The sequence below is a fragment of the Amblyraja radiata genome, chromosome 1 (assembly GCF_010909765.2).
Source record: "Amblyraja radiata isolate CabotCenter1 chromosome 1, sAmbRad1.1.pri, whole genome shotgun sequence".
Lineage (NCBI taxonomy): Eukaryota > Metazoa > Chordata > Chondrichthyes > Rajiformes > Rajidae > Amblyraja > Amblyraja radiata.
The window spans coordinates 123,439,058-123,457,650 of record NC_045956.1 but is presented as its reverse complement, the minus strand read 5'-3'; the positions used below and the strand labels follow the sequence as shown (position 1 = coordinate 123,457,650).

Sequence of the window (18,593 nt, the reverse complement as noted above, 5' to 3'; positions counted from 1 at the left end):
GAAATCAGAATTCAGCTGGAGCCTCCTCCAGCTTTCCCCTCCCCCCCCCTCCTCCCCCCCTCTCACCCTCCCCCCCTCCTCCCCTCCCCATCCCCCCATCCACCTCCCCGCCCAAAGCTAACAAAACTGCAATTGCATGGTGTGGTTTCAAGAGCTTGGTTGCCATTCTCACTAATGATGACTCTACTGACGTCAATGGCATTCTTATCATATTTAGTGCGACATCAGAAACCAGTCCTCGGAGGCCACCCTTGCTGGTTCTCGGTAAATACTGGAACAGATTTTATAACGATGGGAATGCATACCAGACAAACTGAACCAGCATCGTTAGAAACTCAATGAGGCTCCCACTTTACGTTTATCATTTTATGACTTAAAGACTTGACTTCAGATCATGAAAATGCAATGTTATTTAAAATACAATGTAGTAAAACATTGTTGCGAGGATTGCATTGGGAGTGAGCTAACTGCTTTACTTTGTTAGTTCAGGATCAATATATTTAAACAGGACTCTAAACAAATGAGTCGTCCCAGTTGTTTGTACTGCTGTAACTCCATATTCTTGGCAGGGTTTCTTACAAAAGCAGCAGGTCCACTTTGATGGAGAATGAGTTCAAACTGCAGAAAGATTCAGGTAAAACTGGTTCTGAACAGACAGAAGAGAGAGGTGAATAGAGGCAGTGGGGAAGTAAAGGAGTAATAAAGAAAGGGCAAGATTGTAAGAGGAGATCGCACAGATGGATTGAAAGGAAGTGAGAGATAATGGTAGAGGGAAACAGTTAAAAGGAAGAAAGGGGGGAAGGATGTGCAAACAAGCACCGTTCTTCCAGATCCTGCAATCACTCAAAATGTTCCCATTGCCTTACCTACAAAAATGTATTGGCTAGACCAGGGGTAGGGAACCTTTTCATGTTGGAATGCCGCATTAAGTTAGCTGTAATCTACTAAGGCTGCATCCAAGAAACATCAATTGGATATACTTCAAAATGTACTTTATTTTGTAAAAAATCTAACTACTATGTACTAACCAAGAAAATGAAAAAAATTGTTAATTCTAAAGTTAACTAACCTTTTACTGACTTTGTTGTGACTGCTTTTTGTGGGAAAGCATTTGAATATTTGGTTGCAACATGGAGGTACGCAGTTTCAGCTGATCTTCTAGATGGGTATCCGTCATGTGTGACCTTAAGGGCGTTTTGATTTGGGTTAGGTAGGAGAATGTAGATTTGCAGCAATAAGTGGTTGAAAAGCAAGAAAGCATTTTTTGTGCATGTTGCCGTAGACGTAGGTATTCTATTGCATGTTTCCATATTTCAATCGGATCTTTCTCAGCGTCAAATAAATACTTTAAAATGTCATCTTCTGAGAGCTCAATCAATTCCATCTGTAGTTCTTTAGGAGCCTTGGAGCCATCAACTAGGTGAGGTTGAAATGCTAATTTGAATGTGATGTCATGATTCTCAGAGTGAACCTTTCATTGTATTCTTTAATTAATAAGTCTATAACAGCTGCGTATTCTTCAAATGATTCGCATGAATCCTCCTGCTCATCAATGACCTTCGCTAACTGGGGAAAATGTTCATCCGAAATTTCATTTTGAAGAAGTAGAGTTTCGAAAAAAAATAGCTTTTTTTTAAATGCTTGGACCTTTTGCCACATATCATATATAGATTTAATTTTACCTTGCAAAGAAGTCATTTTGCTTTGACATGATATAACACAGAAATGCAGCATTTCTATAGAAATCTTCTTTCAATAATTCACAGCTGATTCTGTTCTTCATGAAATTTAACTATCTGTTCTCGCAAAGATAAAAATGTTGCTAACACCTGTCGCTGCGATAGCCAATGCACTTTACAATGATACGGCAAATCCACACTGAATGCCTCATTGTCCAACTTTAGCATATTACGAAACTGACGGTGCCGTGTTGCATTTGCACGGATATAGTTATCAATACTTATAACTTGTTTCAAAGTGTCACTTGATATAGTAGATTTAGCACAGAGATTTTGCTGATGTAAGATACAATGAATGAAAAGAAATGAGAGCATCTGGATCTGATAATACCTTTTATATCTGTGCACTAAACCCTTCACGTTTTCCTGTCATGGAAGGTGCACCTTCTGTACATACACTCACTAAATTTACCAAATCCAGTCCAATTTCACGACATTTATCTTGAAAGTTGTTGAAGAAATCTATTCCTTGTGTTCTACCCGTAAGAGTTCCCAAAGCGAGAAACTCTTCGTAGCAAAGAAAATCTTCAGTTATGGCCCGAATGAGGTATAAAACCTGTGCCGAGTCAGTAGTATCAGTTGATTCATCCAAAGCAATTGAATAATATATATTTTCCTTTTGGAGTATTTTAAATAAGCTCTTTTGGAGGATTTTAAATACGATCATTTTAAGATTAAAATAAAAATAACAAAAGATGAATAAAAACATATTAATAAAAATAATAGGATTTGTTCTACAAAATTTGGATTCATTTAAAAGGCCGCACTTAATGGCCTAGAAGGCTGCAGGTTCCCCACCCCTGTGGTAGACTATTCTGCGTTAAATTTAAACAGCGACATATCTGCCCCTTGAGTTGAAGTTTCAGAGTCCTCCATTGTGCAACAGTGGAGAATAAACTGCAGGATGATGCGATTATTTCAAGTTCCAGCCTGCCAGGAGTCAGATGCATAAACATTCATTGCCACAGTCATCTAAATAATTGACTACTACGGCTTGTGGGTTGCAAAAGGAACATTTTCCAAGCAGCATTTCATGTAGTGAAGTCAGAGAATGGAATGCCACCTTGAATCATTAAAGTATGATGGGCACAATTTGCCATCTTTAACTGTAGAGGTTGAAAGGTGAACATTTTGGAACTGAAATTGGTGCTGCGGGGGGAATACAAGATTTGATTTATGAAGGATTTACTGGAATAAACAGGAAAGAGATCAAGAACTTTGGAATTTTTTCTTGAATTCTTAACAGAAGATAATTCAGCTACAAAACCCCACTAGGTACTGGAGTATCTCAGTGGGCCAGGCGGCATTGTTGGGGAATATGGATAGGGTCAGGACCTTTCTTCAGACCAGACCCAAATTGTTGCGTATCTATATTTTCCAGAATTGCTGCCTGAGCCACTGGGTTACTTCAGCACTTTGTGTCTTTAAAAAAACCAAACATCTATCTTTCTTAAAGCTCAAAAAATGAAGGGGTACAACAAATGTAATAAGATATTTGTGGTGTGTATTACTGTAACTTATTGTACTTCTAATAAAAATAAAATTTAAAAAAAAACAAAAACAAAAAAACAAAAACAAAAAAACAAACATCTTCTACTGTTCCTTGTGTCCAGATAATTTAGCCAATTTTGCCAGTGCCAGAGCATTGTAAGAGGATTCCTATTGCCTAAAGGGCCTGTCCCACTTCGGCGACTTGCAGGCAGCAGGTCGTCGTAAATTTTCAAAATGTTGAAAATACAGCGGTGACCAGAAAAAGGTACGACTCTTTGGGCAACTACTCACGACCAAACTGGCGTCACCCCACGACATGTTGCGTAAGTGGGACAGGCCCTTAATGCTGTCCTCATAATGAAGGAACCCTGATAATAAACATATTTGTCTACCTGAATGCCTTCTCTTTATGTGCTCTAACTTTGTGCATATGGTATAACCAAGCCATCAGTGAGAACACATTTAACTCAAAACAACGTAAATAGGTCAGGAGACACAACTGTAAAGAGACAGGCTTCGTATCCCAACACACCGTGAGGAATCACTGGGATTTTAACAAGTTGGGTGATGAAAGAACTGCGGGAGGAGTTATTCAAACGAGACCCTGGCACAATTAACTTGTTTACTTAATATTTCAACAAGGAAGTGGTTAAAGCCATGACAGGAATATTGAGTTATTCAGCTTGGGAACGATGACTTATGTTATCCGACCCAAACCAGTTCAAGTCAAATTGAGGAATTAAAATGTTAGTGGGCTTTACCGATCTGCTCATTGGCACCAAGTCTGAGGCATTGACAATGGGAAAATGGGAAAACAGAAACCAGGACAAAGCAGTACTTGGGTACAAAATTACCTTTGAAAGATAAATGCAGCTAAGTCCAATGTGCTAGGAGATGCCGAAGAATAACTATATAATCAGTTTAGACAGAACACAGAATTCATTTAAACTTTCCTCCCAACACAGATTTTGTAAATTCCCAAACAGCTCTTTCACTTCCTCACCCACTCATGTCAGCTCTGTCTTGGCTCGATTAATTAATATGCAGTAACTACTCTGTCAGAGGTGGTCACGCTTCATTTTATGTGTAGGAAGGATCTGCAGATGCTGGTTTAAACCGAAGATAGACACAAAATGCTTTAGCTTAATTTAGAGATACAGCATGGAAAGTGATCCTTTGGCCTACTGAGTCCACACTGACGACTGATCACCTGTTCACACCAGTTCTATGTAACACATTTTGCATCCACTTCCTTCACACTAGGGCAATTTACAGAGGCTGATTAAACTACAAACCCTCATGTCTTTCGGATGTGGAAATAAACCAGAGAGAACGTACCAGCTCTACCAGCTGCTCCACTATGCTGCCTGCATCCTACATCTATATTTACATTCAGCCTGCCTTATTTCCTTCTCCGTTTGGAGACTCAAGACTAATGGTTTCCATGATTCTTCTGCTGTCCTTTCTTATTCCTTGACCCAATCCACTCCAAATGGCCGAGCATCATGCAAATAAAGCAGTCATAGAAACATAGAAAATAGATGCAAGAGGAGGCCATTCGGCCCTTCGAGCCAGCACCGCCATTCATTGTGATCATGGCTGATGGTCCCCTATCAATAACCCATGCCTGCCTTCTCCCCATATCCCTTGACTCCACTAGCCCCTAGAGCTCTATCTAACTCTCTCTTAAATCCATCCAGTGACTTGGCCTCGACTGATCTCTGTGGCAGGGAATTCCATAAATTCACAACTCTCCGGGTGAAAATGTTTTTTCTCACCTCAGTCTTAAATGTCTAGTGGAAATGTCCTCTCCACATCCACTGTTTCCAGACCTTTCACTATTTCTGTTGGAATTTGAGAGTTTGAGGAATTTAGAAACAGATTCATGAGCCAAAATTGGCATGAGCAAAATAAAATTAAAGCAAAGGGGAATGGAAGGTGCATATGTTGCAAGAATGGAAAAGCAGGACAATATGAAATATGTAGACACAAGGAAATACAGTTCTGGATCTGGGGTTGGTCACAAAGTGCTGGAGAAACTTAGCGGGTCAGGCAGCATCTGGGAGGGAATGGATGGGTGACATTTCATCTCAGGACTCTTCTTCAGACAGAAAGGTCCCGATTAAAACATCACCTATCCATTCCCTCGACATATGTGTGTGACAATAAGAAATATGATTGTCAAATGTCAGTCAATTGAATGACAGTCTCGTCTCAATTTTTGTCATTTTCAGACTAATTTGATACAGACTGTACAATGGTTCAGATCAGTGTGATTGAACCCACTGCCTGCACTTGCTGCTGTAAGTTAAGAATGAGCTCACCTATGCATTGCAACAAACCAGTAGTTCGCTATTGGACTATGGGATGATAAGTAGCATGACCTTGCCAGTTATTTCAATCTTCTCATTTGAGACACTGCATTGCCATTGAGCCAGTTATCATCGGTGGGCTAGAATGCAGCATCGCAGTAACAAACAGGTCACCCATGATCTCATTAAATGGCAAAGCCTGTTTGACAGGCCAAATGGTGAATTAGTGTTCATAACCCGAATGTCCGCATATTCGTTTAACTCAAGCAATGCCAATTCCAGTGAGATTTCTGGAACCAGTAATAAATTAATAAAGAAACATTTGGTAGAATTCCAAGTTTCAGTCAGGACATTGCCAATGGAGGAAGAGGAAATGCAGATGACACACCATTTAAGTTGCTGCATATCTTTTAAAAAGCAAATAGATTCACCAGCTAACTTATAGCCTACTCTGTGTTCTGAAACTCTGAAGAACCATCTGTTCAGTTCCTACAAAACTATAAAACTTCCATTAAAAATCGTATTTATTTCATTTCCTACTTTTAGAACCTGTATATAATTTGTTTGTAGTGGATTTTGTATACAGACGGAGTCTTCAGTTTTTATGAAACAGTTTGTATGTTCATATAAATTATGTTTCACATCTTGAGGTAATATTCTCAAAGATGTATGTGCAATACAGTTGTGAACAAAAGAACGTTTCAACTCCCAACCACCCCCCACCCCCCCACCCAATACTCAAGATATATTTATTTTACTTTGGTTTCTTTTGGCCAGTTAACTGACCACATAGAAATCGCCAGCATCTTCAACTAAGTGCTCCTGTTTCTTATGTTTTTATACGTAAATATTCCAAATCAAGTTAATGAAATTATCCAAAATTGCAGAATTTCTATTCTAATCTGTCCATAATCTTCCCACATACGTTGGTCTTCTCATATTATAAGATATGTTTGCTAATGCAAGCTACTCTGTTTGCTGGAAATCCAAAATAAAAACAGATAATGCTGGAAATATTCAGCAGGTCAAGCTACATCTGTGGGGATTGAAACAGAATATTTTAGGTCAATATCAACCCAGTCAACAATCAAAAGGCATTCCCTTAAGATGAAGATGAGGAAACATTTGTTTAGTCAGAGGGCGGTGAATCTGTGGAATTCATTGCTGTATTACGCTAAAGAGGCCAAGTCAATGGATCGTTTTAAGGCAGAGATAGATAGATTCTTGATTAGTATGGGTTTCAAGGGTTATGGGGAGAAGGCAGGAGAATGGGGTTAAGAAGGAAAGATAGATCAGCCATGATTGAATGGCCTAATTCTGCTCCTATCAATGATGAACCTCGAGGTCAAAATATTTTTTGTCTCTCTACAGATTCTGATTAAAATCCAGCATTTACTGTTTTATTACAGATAAGTTTACAGCACCTGGTCCAACATGTTCACCTACAAGTCTGAAGAAGGGTCTTGACCAATATGTCACATATCTATGTCCTTCACTCGGCTTCCTGATCCACAGTTACTCCAGCACTTTGTGTTTTGCTCAAGATTACAAGATTTGCAGTTCATTGTGTCTCCATGTTGATATAGTTAGCAAGGGAGTCACAGACCGTGAAACATGCAAGGACTTTACTGAGAGTTTAATGAACAAAAAGAAAGAGAACAAGAATAGACTTCCTCCAGGTAGACCAATGGAAAAATGCTCAGAGAATTCATCCTCTCAAACACCCTCAGCAGCCAGCATGTTTCAATGAGATCAACTCATTCTTCCATGGCTTTGCTACTTTATCTTTACTCACAAGATAACATCCTAACCTTCAGTGACCTTTCACTGCATCATCTCCAAGCCTTGTAATTCCTACTTCAAATAAGGAAAACAAATTTGCATTCATTACCCAACCCTTATAGTGTGCATGCCCTTGTACTCAATTCCTCATGCAATAAAGACCAAACTTTAATCTGATTTTTTGGTAACTTGCTGTATCTACATATTCACAATCACATTCTCCTGTTCCTGCCCAAAGTCCAAATCCAGGCTATTTGCTCCCAAGTCAATTCATCAACAGGCCTAAATTGAAATTTCTGAAGATCTAGACACTTGCAGAAGACATGTTTCCAGGAGATGTTACTGATCTCCACCAATGTCCACACACTAGAGCTGCAACATATCGTGTGGCTCTTTCCAACACTTCCATCAAATCTTGATTTTATTGCTCACATAGTTTGTATTTCAATTTACGGGAGACCTTTTAACTCAATATTGTTGTTAATGGTCAAATTGCCAATGCTATTTTCATATGTCTTTCAGTTCTTATGGCATCAATGAACTATATTAAACGTAGCCTACTTAAACACTGGACTTGGTTTCAATACGCTAGTGGCTCCTCCTTCCACCCAATATTCACTTGAATCAAATGCCAGGTTTACACATTTGATTCAAGCTATGCATTAAGGGCCTGTCCCATTTGGATGACCTAATCCACGAGTTTAGCAGACCCTAGACGAGTTGAAAAAAATGTCAAGGTCGTGTTGACTCGCCGAAGTAAAAGACCTCCTACGACCTCCTACGATTATGACTACGACCTCCTACGACTATGTCTACGACCTCCTACGATTATGTCTACGCCCTCCTACGACCCCCCCTCGACCTCAGTCTTCCACACCTAAGACCAACTACGACTAGCTATGGGTGGAAATTGATCACATGATAAAATGATGTCATGTTTGCATTTTTTTTTCTCGGGCCGGTTACCGACTAACGACTACCTACGACATTCTACGACGACCATCACGACCTACTAGGACCTACCTACGACCTACCTACGAGTAAAAAGTATCAATTTTTTCCATGATGACCTTTTTTTTACTCATGGGCATTTTTTATCAAGTTGGAAAAAACACCACGACCTACTTGAGGCTACGAGTACGTGGAGACCACTCACGAGCATGAGACCTCCTACGACCTTGTGGCGACCATGCTGCGAGTACGAGTCAAGGGCAAACTCGGCAGAGGTCGCTAATTAGGTCGTGAAGGTGGGACAGGGGCTTTATGTGACCACACTGATTAAAGCTAATTAAAAGAAATGAATTGTACATATTGTACATATAATCATGTTTTTTTATGTATTACCCAAAATTGCAGTTGGTTAAATGTAAAGGATATATTTTTTCCAACATTTTGGAATTGTTCTTCAAGCTGTGACTTCTAAAAAACAAAACTTAACAGAAAGATCTCATCATATTTCTTGCAGCTCTGTTAGTTATCAAGGTCTGATAATTTAGCCCACTGATTCGTAGTGCACATCATAAAAATTCAATTGTGACATTAAACCTCAAACCAAAGAGTCTAACCAGACATTTTCTTAAATAGATTCGACTCTGTAAGTACACAGATTGCTAATCCCGTAACAGTATTTGCAGAAAACCGTGATAGGATCATGATTAAAGTTTTGCCAAGAGCAAAAATTTTTTTTTAAATGTCATGACGTTGTTTTTACAAGCAAACAACAGTGCTGAGATCATACAACCATTAACCGGAAAGTATTAAATGAAATCATTTACTGTTAATACATATTGATATGAAGTGTCAGCTGATTTTTTTTAAATTCACCATTTTAACTGTGTTCACCATTAATTCAGATCTGATGCACAAATGTGTTGGATCAGGTGCAGAATAACAAAGTAAATTCAATTCCTGAGTGAGGCGAGTGAACAGATGAATGACATTTCAACATGAACATTTCAACATGTCTGTGTTTGTCAATTTCTGATTGATTTTTGCCTTCATAAAAGTCCAAAAAATATTGCAAAGATACAACTGTAAAATTTCCAAGGATTGAAATAGGAAGCAGCTATTTCCCATTCTCGAGTTGAGCAGTGAAAGCTTCCTTTGACTTTGGCACCTGCTACATTTTGCAACCGGCAATAACCAACCAAACCACAATTCAGCCTCACTGATTCGCAATGACTATGTTCAAGTTCAAGTGAGTTTATTGTCATGTGTCCCTGTATAGGACAGTGAAATTCTTGCTTTGCTTAAGCACACAGAAAATAGTAGGCATTTACTACAAAACAGATAAATGTGTCCATATACCATGATATAAATATAAACACACATGAATAAATAAACTGATAAAGTGCAAATAGCAGAAATTGGTTATTAATAATCAGTTTTGTACGAGCCAGGTTTAATAGCCTGATGGCTGTGGGGAAGTAGCTATTCCTGAACCTGGTTGTTGCAGTCTTCAGGCTCCTGTACCTTCTACCTGAAGGTAGCAGGGAGATGAGTGTGTGGCCAGGATGGTGTGGGTCTTTGATGATACTGCCAGCCTTTTTGAGGCAGCGACTGCGATAAATCCCCTCGATGGAAGGAAGGTCAGAGCTGATGATGGACTGGGCAGTGTTTACTACTTTTTGTAGTCTTTTCCTCTCCAGGGCGCTCAAATTGCCGAACCAAGCCACGATGCAACCAGTCAGCATGCTCTCTACTGTGCACCTGTAGAAGTTAGAGAGAGTTTTCCTTGACAAACCGACTCTCCGTAATCTTCTCAGGAAGTAGAGGCGCTGATGAGCTTTTTGATAATTGCGTTAGTGTTCTCGGACCAGGAAAGATCTTCAGAGTTGTGCACGCCCAGGAATTTGAAGTTCTTGACCCTTTCAACCATCGACCCGTTGATATAAATGGGGCTGTGGGTCCCCCTCCTACTCCTTCCAAAGTCCACAATCAGTTCCTTGGTTTTGCTGGTGTTGAGGGCCAGGTTATTGCGCTGGCACCATATGGACAGTTGCTCGATCTCTCTTCTGACCTCTGACTCATCCCCATCAGTGATACGTCCCACAACAGTGGTGTCGTCAGCGAACTGGATGATGGAGTTCGCACTGTGGTTGGCTACGCAGTGATGGGTATAGAGTGAGTACAGCAGGGGGCTGAGCACGCAGCCTTGAGGTGCTCCCGTGCTGATTGTTATCGAGGCTGACACATTTCCACCAATACGAACAGACTGTGGTCTGTGGATGAGGAAGTCGAGGATCCAGTTGCAGAGGGATGCGCAGAGACCCAGTTCTGCGAGTTTGGTAACCAGTTTGGAGGGGATGATTGTGTTGAATGCCAAGCTGTAATCGATGAATAACAGCCTGACATATGAGTTTTTGTTGTCCAAGTGGTCCAGTGCGGAGTGGAGGGCCAGCGAGATCGCATCCACAGTTGATCTGTTGTGGCGGTAAGCGAACTGCAGTGGGTCCAGGTTTTTGTCGAGGTAGGAGTTGATTTGCTCCATGATCAGCCTCTCAAAGCACTTCATCACCACCGGCGTTAGTGCCACTGGTCGATAGTCATTGAGGCACGTCACCTTACTCTTCTTGGGCACCGGTATAATTGATGCCCTTTTAAAGCAGGTGGGGACCTCAGACCTCAGAAGTGAGAGGTTGAAAATGTCCATAAAAACTCCCGCCAGTTGGTCCGCACAGGTTTTTAGAACACGACCGGGTATACCATTAGGTCCAGGTGCTTTTCGGGGGTTCACCCCTCTGAAGGATTTCCTGACGTCGCGGCCTCTGTGACTGAGACTGAAATGCCATCACAGCGAATGGGGGATCGGGAAGGCACATCAGTGTTCTCCCTGTCAAAGCGTGTGTAAAACGCATTGAGCTCGTCAGGGAGTGATGTTTCACCGACATTCGAGCTGCCTCCTGGTTTCGCCTTATAGGAGGTGATTGCATTCAGGCCCCGCCACAGCTGCCGAACATCTGTCTCATCCTCCAGTTTGGAGCAGAAGTCCCTTTTGGCCTTTTTGATGGCCTTACCAAGGTCCTATCTGGATTTCATGTAGGCCACTGTATCATCGGACATGAATGCCCTGTGTCTGGACTTTAGAAGAGTGCGGATAGGCATTCTTGATGGTGGTGTAGCAGTGGTCGAGGATGTTAGGTCTTCTGGTGCAGCAGGAGACATGTTGGTGGAAGTTGGGGAGTGATTTCTTGAGGTTCGCCTTATTGAAGTCCCCAGCAATGGTGGTAAATGCCTCGGGGTAAGACGTCTGGTGTTTGTTGACCATGGCGTGCAGTTCCACCAGTGCCAGACGGACGTCTGCCTGGGGTGGGATGTAGACCGCGGTCAGGATAACGGAGGTGAATTCTCTTGGGAGGTAGAAGGGACGGCACTTCACCGCCAGATGTTCGAGGTGTGGAGAGCAGGAGTTGGACAGGACTGCCACGTCGGAACACCACGCAGAATTGACCATGAGGCAGACGCCCCCTCCTCTCCCTTTCCCAGATGCCAGGGTACGGTCCATACGGTGGATGGAGAACCCTTCAGGCTGGACCGCTGAGTCTGGGGAGCTGGGGGTGAGCCATGTCTCTGTGAAACAGAACACAGAGCATTCCCTCAGCTCCCTTTGATAAAGCAGTCTTGCCCTTAAGTCCTCCACTTTATTTTCAAGGGACTGTACATTAGCCAGTAGGATAGTAGGGAGAGGGGGCCGAAGTCCCCTGCGCTTCAGTCTGACCTGGAGTCCTGCCCGTCGGCCACGTTTCCGGACACAATGGAGGCTTCCCCTTTGTTTCCAGGTACTGTACTTGCTGTACCTGCTGTTTCTGCGAACCTGCGCTGGAACGGGGATTCCCTCACAGACGGCAGCTCCAGCTCCGTAACGAACGGGGGTTCCCTCAAAGTCGGCAGCTCCAGCTCCGTTGTTCCTGGGAGATCCAGCCCGTCGGCTCTGGGAGTCATCCTGGGGTCTCCAGGTACCGTATCTGGGATCCTCAGTCAGGTCGGGAGTTGCACAGCCAGCGTGGGAAAGTTTAAAGTCCGAGGTTCCCGCAGCTGCGGGAGATCGCGAAATTGCGAGAGCCTTGAGGTGCTCAAGCAGCTTGTCCGAAACGGCACCGATTTATGATGTTTTTCTGATCCAGGTAAGTTGTTGGAAGTTGTAGTTGAGCCTTTTATTTTCCGGAGCTCCGCAAAAGTCGCCGCAGGCAGGCGCCATCTTGCTCCTCATGTAGACAGGAAATACTACAATATTTAGAATCTTACAACTCTGTACCTGCTCTTCAGAAATGAAGTTAAAGATATCGGCTCATATTTCACGATCACAACTATTTTAATATTAGCCGTAACTCTGTTTCACCATTTATTTTACAGGACGAGCATTTATTGCATTTTGAGCAAATCACAAGGCTTTGGAGGAACTCAGTGGTCAAGGCAGCATCTGGGGGAGGGAATGTACAGATGGCATTTCTAGTCGGGACCTTTCTTCACAATTGCTTTGATGAAGATACTCCCATACTGTTATTGGATAGCCAGTTCCAGGAATTAAATCCAGTGAAGAAAGAACAGTAATATATTTATATGTCAAGAGAGCATTGTGGTGTTGGTGGTGGTGTTCACATTAACTGGCTCTCCACAGCAAGCATTATATTGTTATCACTGTTCTATAGAAACCAGCAAATACAATCAGCCATTTCACATAGGGTATTGTGACAAATGATATCTTACTCAGAGCATTACGGTTTGTGCAGCTCTGTTCTCAAACTCACAGCAGGAGATGCTTGGGCAGCCAGGGCATTTTGAAACAAAATGTGCACATTCAAGGAGGTCCTCACGGAGGAATGAGGTTGGATATTTGTTATCGTGAAGCAATAACCCATTTACGAATATCAGAGAAGTGGTGTGGAAATAGACCACTCTGTACAAAGCAGCAGATTCAACAGCATTGAAGCTGTGTGACATCAGAGAACTAATTTAAATAGGTAATTTTGTAGAGATAATATGACAGTCCCATATGAAGGGAAGGTAAGGTGATGGACACTCCATTTAAATACAATGTCAAAAACAAGGTAAAACAATCAAGGTATTCTTGCTGCAGAGAGCTGGTTGGTGGAAGATTATAATCCACCACTTGCTATGGACATACGCAGTTCCAGCAACAAAAGCAGCCCAGCATCCTCAGAACAATGTGTAGGAATGAACTGCAGATGCTGGTTTATACTGAAGATAGACACAAAATGCTGAAGTAACTCAGCGGGACAGCCAGCATCTCTGGAGAGAAGAAATGGGTGACATTTCAGGTCTCAACCTAAAATGTCACCCATTCCTTCTCTCCAGAGATGCTGCCTGTCCCGTTGAGTTACTCCAGCATTTTGCATCTATCTTCTTTGAAGGGTCTCGACCCGAGATTTTGCCGATTCCTTCTCTCTGGAGATGATGCCTGTCCCGCTGAGTTACTCCAGCATTTTGTGTCATCCTTCCGAAGAAAGCAGCCGACTTGATTGACACACTCTCTCCTCCAATTCTATTGCACAATGGCTGCAGGGTACAGCATCTATAAAATACATTATTGTTAGCCACCTAGGCTATACCATAAGCACCTTTTGCAGAAATAACATCACAAACAGAAACATAGAAACTACATGCAGGAGTAGGCCATTCGGCCCTTCGAGCCAGCACCGCCATTCAATATGATCATGGCTGATCATCCAAAATCAGTACCCCGTTCATGCTTTTTCCCCATATCCTTTGATTCCTTTAGCCCCAAGAGCTAAATCTAACTCTCTTGAAAACATCCAGTGAATTGGCCTCCACTGCCTTCTGTGGCAGAGAATTTTACAGATCCACAACTCTCTGGGTGAAAACGGTTTTCCTCATCTCAGTCCTAGTGGCGTAAGCGCATGCAGAAATATCTGCCTACAACACCAGCTGAGTGCCAAACAGAGAGAGGTCTGTGAATTAGAAAATCCACAATAATGTAAGAAATCCTTAACAATCACTGTGGCTTGTTCTTTACTTAAGTTTCCAGTGGTCAATCACAAGGTCAGGCAATCATTGTTCATTTACACAGTAACATGCTCTGAAAAAATAGGTAATTCATTTTTGTGCTTGTGAGCATCCCCTGTACAAAAAGCCTGATTTTCAGCATGTATTTTTCGCCTTAATTATATTAAACACTGCTAAACTTAATGTTGAATGTGCAAAAATACATATCAATAGATATTGCTTTATATTTCCCGCCTTAAGATATAGTATTCTAAATTTTAATCATCTTTAAAATTCAGGAAGACAGTGAAGAATGTTGTCAGAAATTACGGCAAAATCTTGAACAGCTGGGCAAGTAGGTTGAGGATTGGTAAAATGGCATTGAATTCAGATAAGGGCAAGATGTTGTATTTTGAAAAGGCAAATCAACAAGGTCTTTCACTTGAATGGTAGGGTCCGGGGGAGTGTTGTGGAACAGAGGGATCTAGGACACAATATATAGAGTGTCACAGGCAGATTAGGTGGCGAAGAAGATAGAAACAAGTAACTAGTGCAAGAGTAACTCAGCGGGTCAGGCAGCATCTCTGGAGAATGTAGTTGGGGATGTTTTGGGTCAGGACATGTGGGGGGGGGGGGGGGGGGGGGGGGGGGGAGGGGAAGAAAGCTGGAAGAGAGGAGAACCTTTGTGTGTGCCCCACCCCACACAATCGGTTTGAAGAAGGGTCTTCTTCAGGTTAAAATGAGGGTTTATTGTATACTACATATGGAGAGCAGAGAAGGGCTTGTGTGTGGCTACCTGACCTGCTAAGTTACTCCAGCACTCTGTGTCCATTTGTGTAATAACCAGCATCTGCAGTTCATTAGGGCCTGTCCCACGGCAATTCTTTTGGCGACTGCCGGCATCATTGATTTGCGACGTGACGCGGCGTGATGACATATGACGTGCGGTGCTGTTTCAAGTGTTGCAACATTTTTATTGTCGTTGCTGGATTTTGAAATGTTCAAAATCTTTTGGCAACACTGATATGACGCCGGCAGTCTCCGAAAAAATCGGTACTTTTGTTTCCACATACTCCAGTTGAGGCCTAATCAAAGTCCTATTGAAAGTGGAATTAAGTTCAAAGATCAGTCATGATGCATTGAACGGAATAGCAGGTACAATGGAGCAGTGGCAAGAGTCAAGTTAAGTCTGTTTATGCGTCATATAAATACTGACAATCGGCAAATAAATCCATTTCAAGATATGTGAAGGTCCCAACCCGAAATGTCACTGATCCATGTTCTCCAGAAATGCTGCCTGACCCGCTGAGTTACTCCAGCTCTTTGTGTCCTTTTGGTCATACCACTGACTAGAAGAATTGGGATGTTCCAGTGCCCTCCGTAATGTTTGGGACAAAGACCCATCATTTATTTATTTGCCTCTGTACTCCACAATTTGAGATTTGTAATAGAAAAAAAAACACAGCTGTAATTTCTACATGGTGAAACCAAAATGTATAAAAATGCCCTTTAATAAAATCTGACAATGTGCACTTTAACCACATGTGATTTTTTTTTCTATTACAAATCTCAAATTGTGGAGTACAGAGGCAAATAAATAAATGAAGGGTCTTTGTCCCAAACATTATGGAGGGCACTGTATGTTACAGTTGTACACTTGGAATATTGTGTTCAGTTTTGATCACCCTGCTCGAGGAAAGACAGCATTAAGCAGGAAAGAATGCAAAGATCACTTACAAGAATATTGCCAGGAGTTGAGCTGTAGGGTTGGGCAGTTTGGTCTTTATTCTTTGGAGCATAGGAGTCCGAGGTGTTATCTTATAGAGGTGTATAAATACACAAGGGGCACGGATAATGTGAATGGACACAGATAATTGTGATAAGTAATTAAATAGTATTTGTATATAATCAAATATCCACATATCATTTGCATTTACCAATAATCTTTTGCAACTGCACAACCAGGTCATCTCCTCCATAGAACTGCATCTTCTTTAACAGAAAGGTGGGCACTATTCACTCACCATGCCTTCTCCTTGGTTGCACACATATTTCCTTCCCAATGTATTAAATACAAATTAATCTCTTTGACACGCAAGATCGCTGTGGTCAAATTTATCGGTCACTGCAAACTACCAGTCAGAACTAGTGAAAATCAACAAAAACTGCAGAGGCTGGAAAAGAAAAACAGCCAATGTTGGAAAATCTCAGCAGGTTGGGCAGCATCCACAGAAAGAGAAACAGTTAATGTTTCAAGTCTAAGTACGGAAAGATTACAGACCTGGAACAATATTTTTGTCACTACAAGTTCAAACAAGAGTGAAAAGTAGGAGGTAAATGAAGCAATGGGAAGTAAGGATTATGTAAATAGAGAATAGAATGAAGAGAGAGAAAGGAGAGAGGCAGATGAAATGGAAAAGAGTAAATAAGAAAACGGTTGGAGAGGTTTTTTTGTTTTCTGTGCACCACTGTGGGAGTTGAGGAGGAAGCTCATTAGGTCTGTAATTCCAAATTTACGTGATTGTAAATCATGAGTTTATGAAATTAGAAACTAGGATGAAGGAACAGGTGTAGACAGGATGGTGTGGTATGGGAGACTTTTGTACACTTTAGTTCATATTTCAATGAAACTCTGTGAGTGTTATTGCTTCTTCAGAGTTTCAGCAAATGGAATTAACATTCTGCTTGGATTTCAAATTGTGCTCCAATGTAGTTCAAGGGCAATGGAATTATTCACAGGTGCAATAATTCAGATCGTAGGACAATTTATTGTTTCTAATACTATATGGGTACATTTATATCATTTGTAAATATTTACTATTTGCATAACCTCATAACTAATTCCAGCTATCCAATTAGATACCTTATGCTGCATCCCTTCCAATGCCAAAACATATCTTCTGTTGTATAGCAACCAAAACAGGATCTCAGGAGGGGCAGGGCTAATGTTCTGTATAAACCATCTGCAAACTGCTGCTCTTCATCTGACTTTGTGTTTGTCTTATTTACAGCTCCAGCACACATACTAATGGATCCATTGACGTAGCTTTCACTTTATTTTAATTCTCTGGAAATAGTCGTCAGTCACTTATAATAGTTATTGTTCATCCCTCGTTGCCTTTGAGAAGAGGGTGGTGAATGTAATTCTTAACTCCATAACTAACGCTCTTCTTGAACCACTGTACATTGCATTATGAATGCACCTTCACATTTCTAGTAAAGAGGAATTACCAGTATTTTGACTCAGTGTCAATAATTTTGCACTCAACCACCAATTCCTGCTGTGGGGGTTAGGCTAAAATTGCGACAATAGGTGACAATAGGTATTTTTTCACCTAAGAATGTCACGGCTTTTTCATTTCAGAGAGTTTCTCTTGATTACACAAAGGGCAAATTATGTTCATGTACATTGATCAGCACACACAGAGAGTTGTGAGTCTGTGGAATTCTCTGCCTCAAAGGGCGGTGGAGGCCAGTTCTCTGGGTACTTTCAATATAGACCTAGATTGGGCTCTTAAAGATAGCGGAGTCAGGGGATATGGGGGGAGGCAGGAACAGGGTACTGATTGGGGATGATCAGCCATGATCACATTGAATGGCGGTGCTGGCTCGAAGGGCTGAATGGCCTACTCCTGCACCTAATGTCTATTGTCATCACTGAGGATATAAAAAACTTTTTTTTCCTTCTGCAAAGATCTTCATAACCAGGACGAGCAACGCAAATAAATCAGTGGCCGTACCGATTCTACCCACTGTAACATGGGAGGTCATTCAAAAGTGCTCCCATACCACAATTCTCAAGTCTCATTCACCCATCATTACTCAGCTCACTGATCTACCATGGTTTAGTTTAGTTTAGTTTACAGATACAGCATGGAAACAGGCCCTTCGGCCCACTGAGTCCGCACTGACCAGCGATCCCCGAACAATAACACTATCCTACACCCACTAGGGACAATTTTTACATTTACCAAGCCAATTAACCTACATACCTGTACGTCTTTGGAGTGTGGGAGCAAACCGAAGATCTCGGAGAAAACCCACGCAGGTCACAGGTGCAAACTCCGTACAGAGAGCACCCGTAGTCAGGATCAAACCCGGGTCTCCAGTGCTGCATTTTGCTGTAAGGCAGTAACTCTACTGCTGCGCCACCGTGCCACCCAAGTAATGCCTTAACTTTAAAACTGTAACCTGCCCTTTTAATTGCTCCTTTCCGCCAGCACTCTGACAACCTCTGAGATTTTTTCCCCCCCTCAATTTCTGACCTCCGATTCATGCTAAATGTAATCATTTACAGCCACCCTTA

The 18,593-nt window shown here is 41.8% G+C and overlaps 1 protein-coding gene and 1 long non-coding RNA gene across 5 annotated transcripts in view; both read right to left on the bottom strand.

Moving 5' to 3' along the window:
- The window catches only part of LOC116978833 (cAMP-specific 3',5'-cyclic phosphodiesterase 4D-like), a 724,969-nt gene that overhangs the window by 100,300 nt on the left and 606,076 nt on the right, over nucleotides 1-18,593 (bottom strand). The window lies entirely within an intron of this gene.
- LOC116978880 lies at nucleotides 814-17,318 on the bottom strand. Its single transcript, XR_004413589.1, has 4 exons — nucleotides 17,308-17,318; nucleotides 14,377-14,379; nucleotides 8,163-8,168; nucleotides 814-1,009 (listed from the first exon to the last, which is right to left on the bottom strand). It is a non-coding gene; the product is annotated as an uncharacterized LOC116978880 (long non-coding RNA).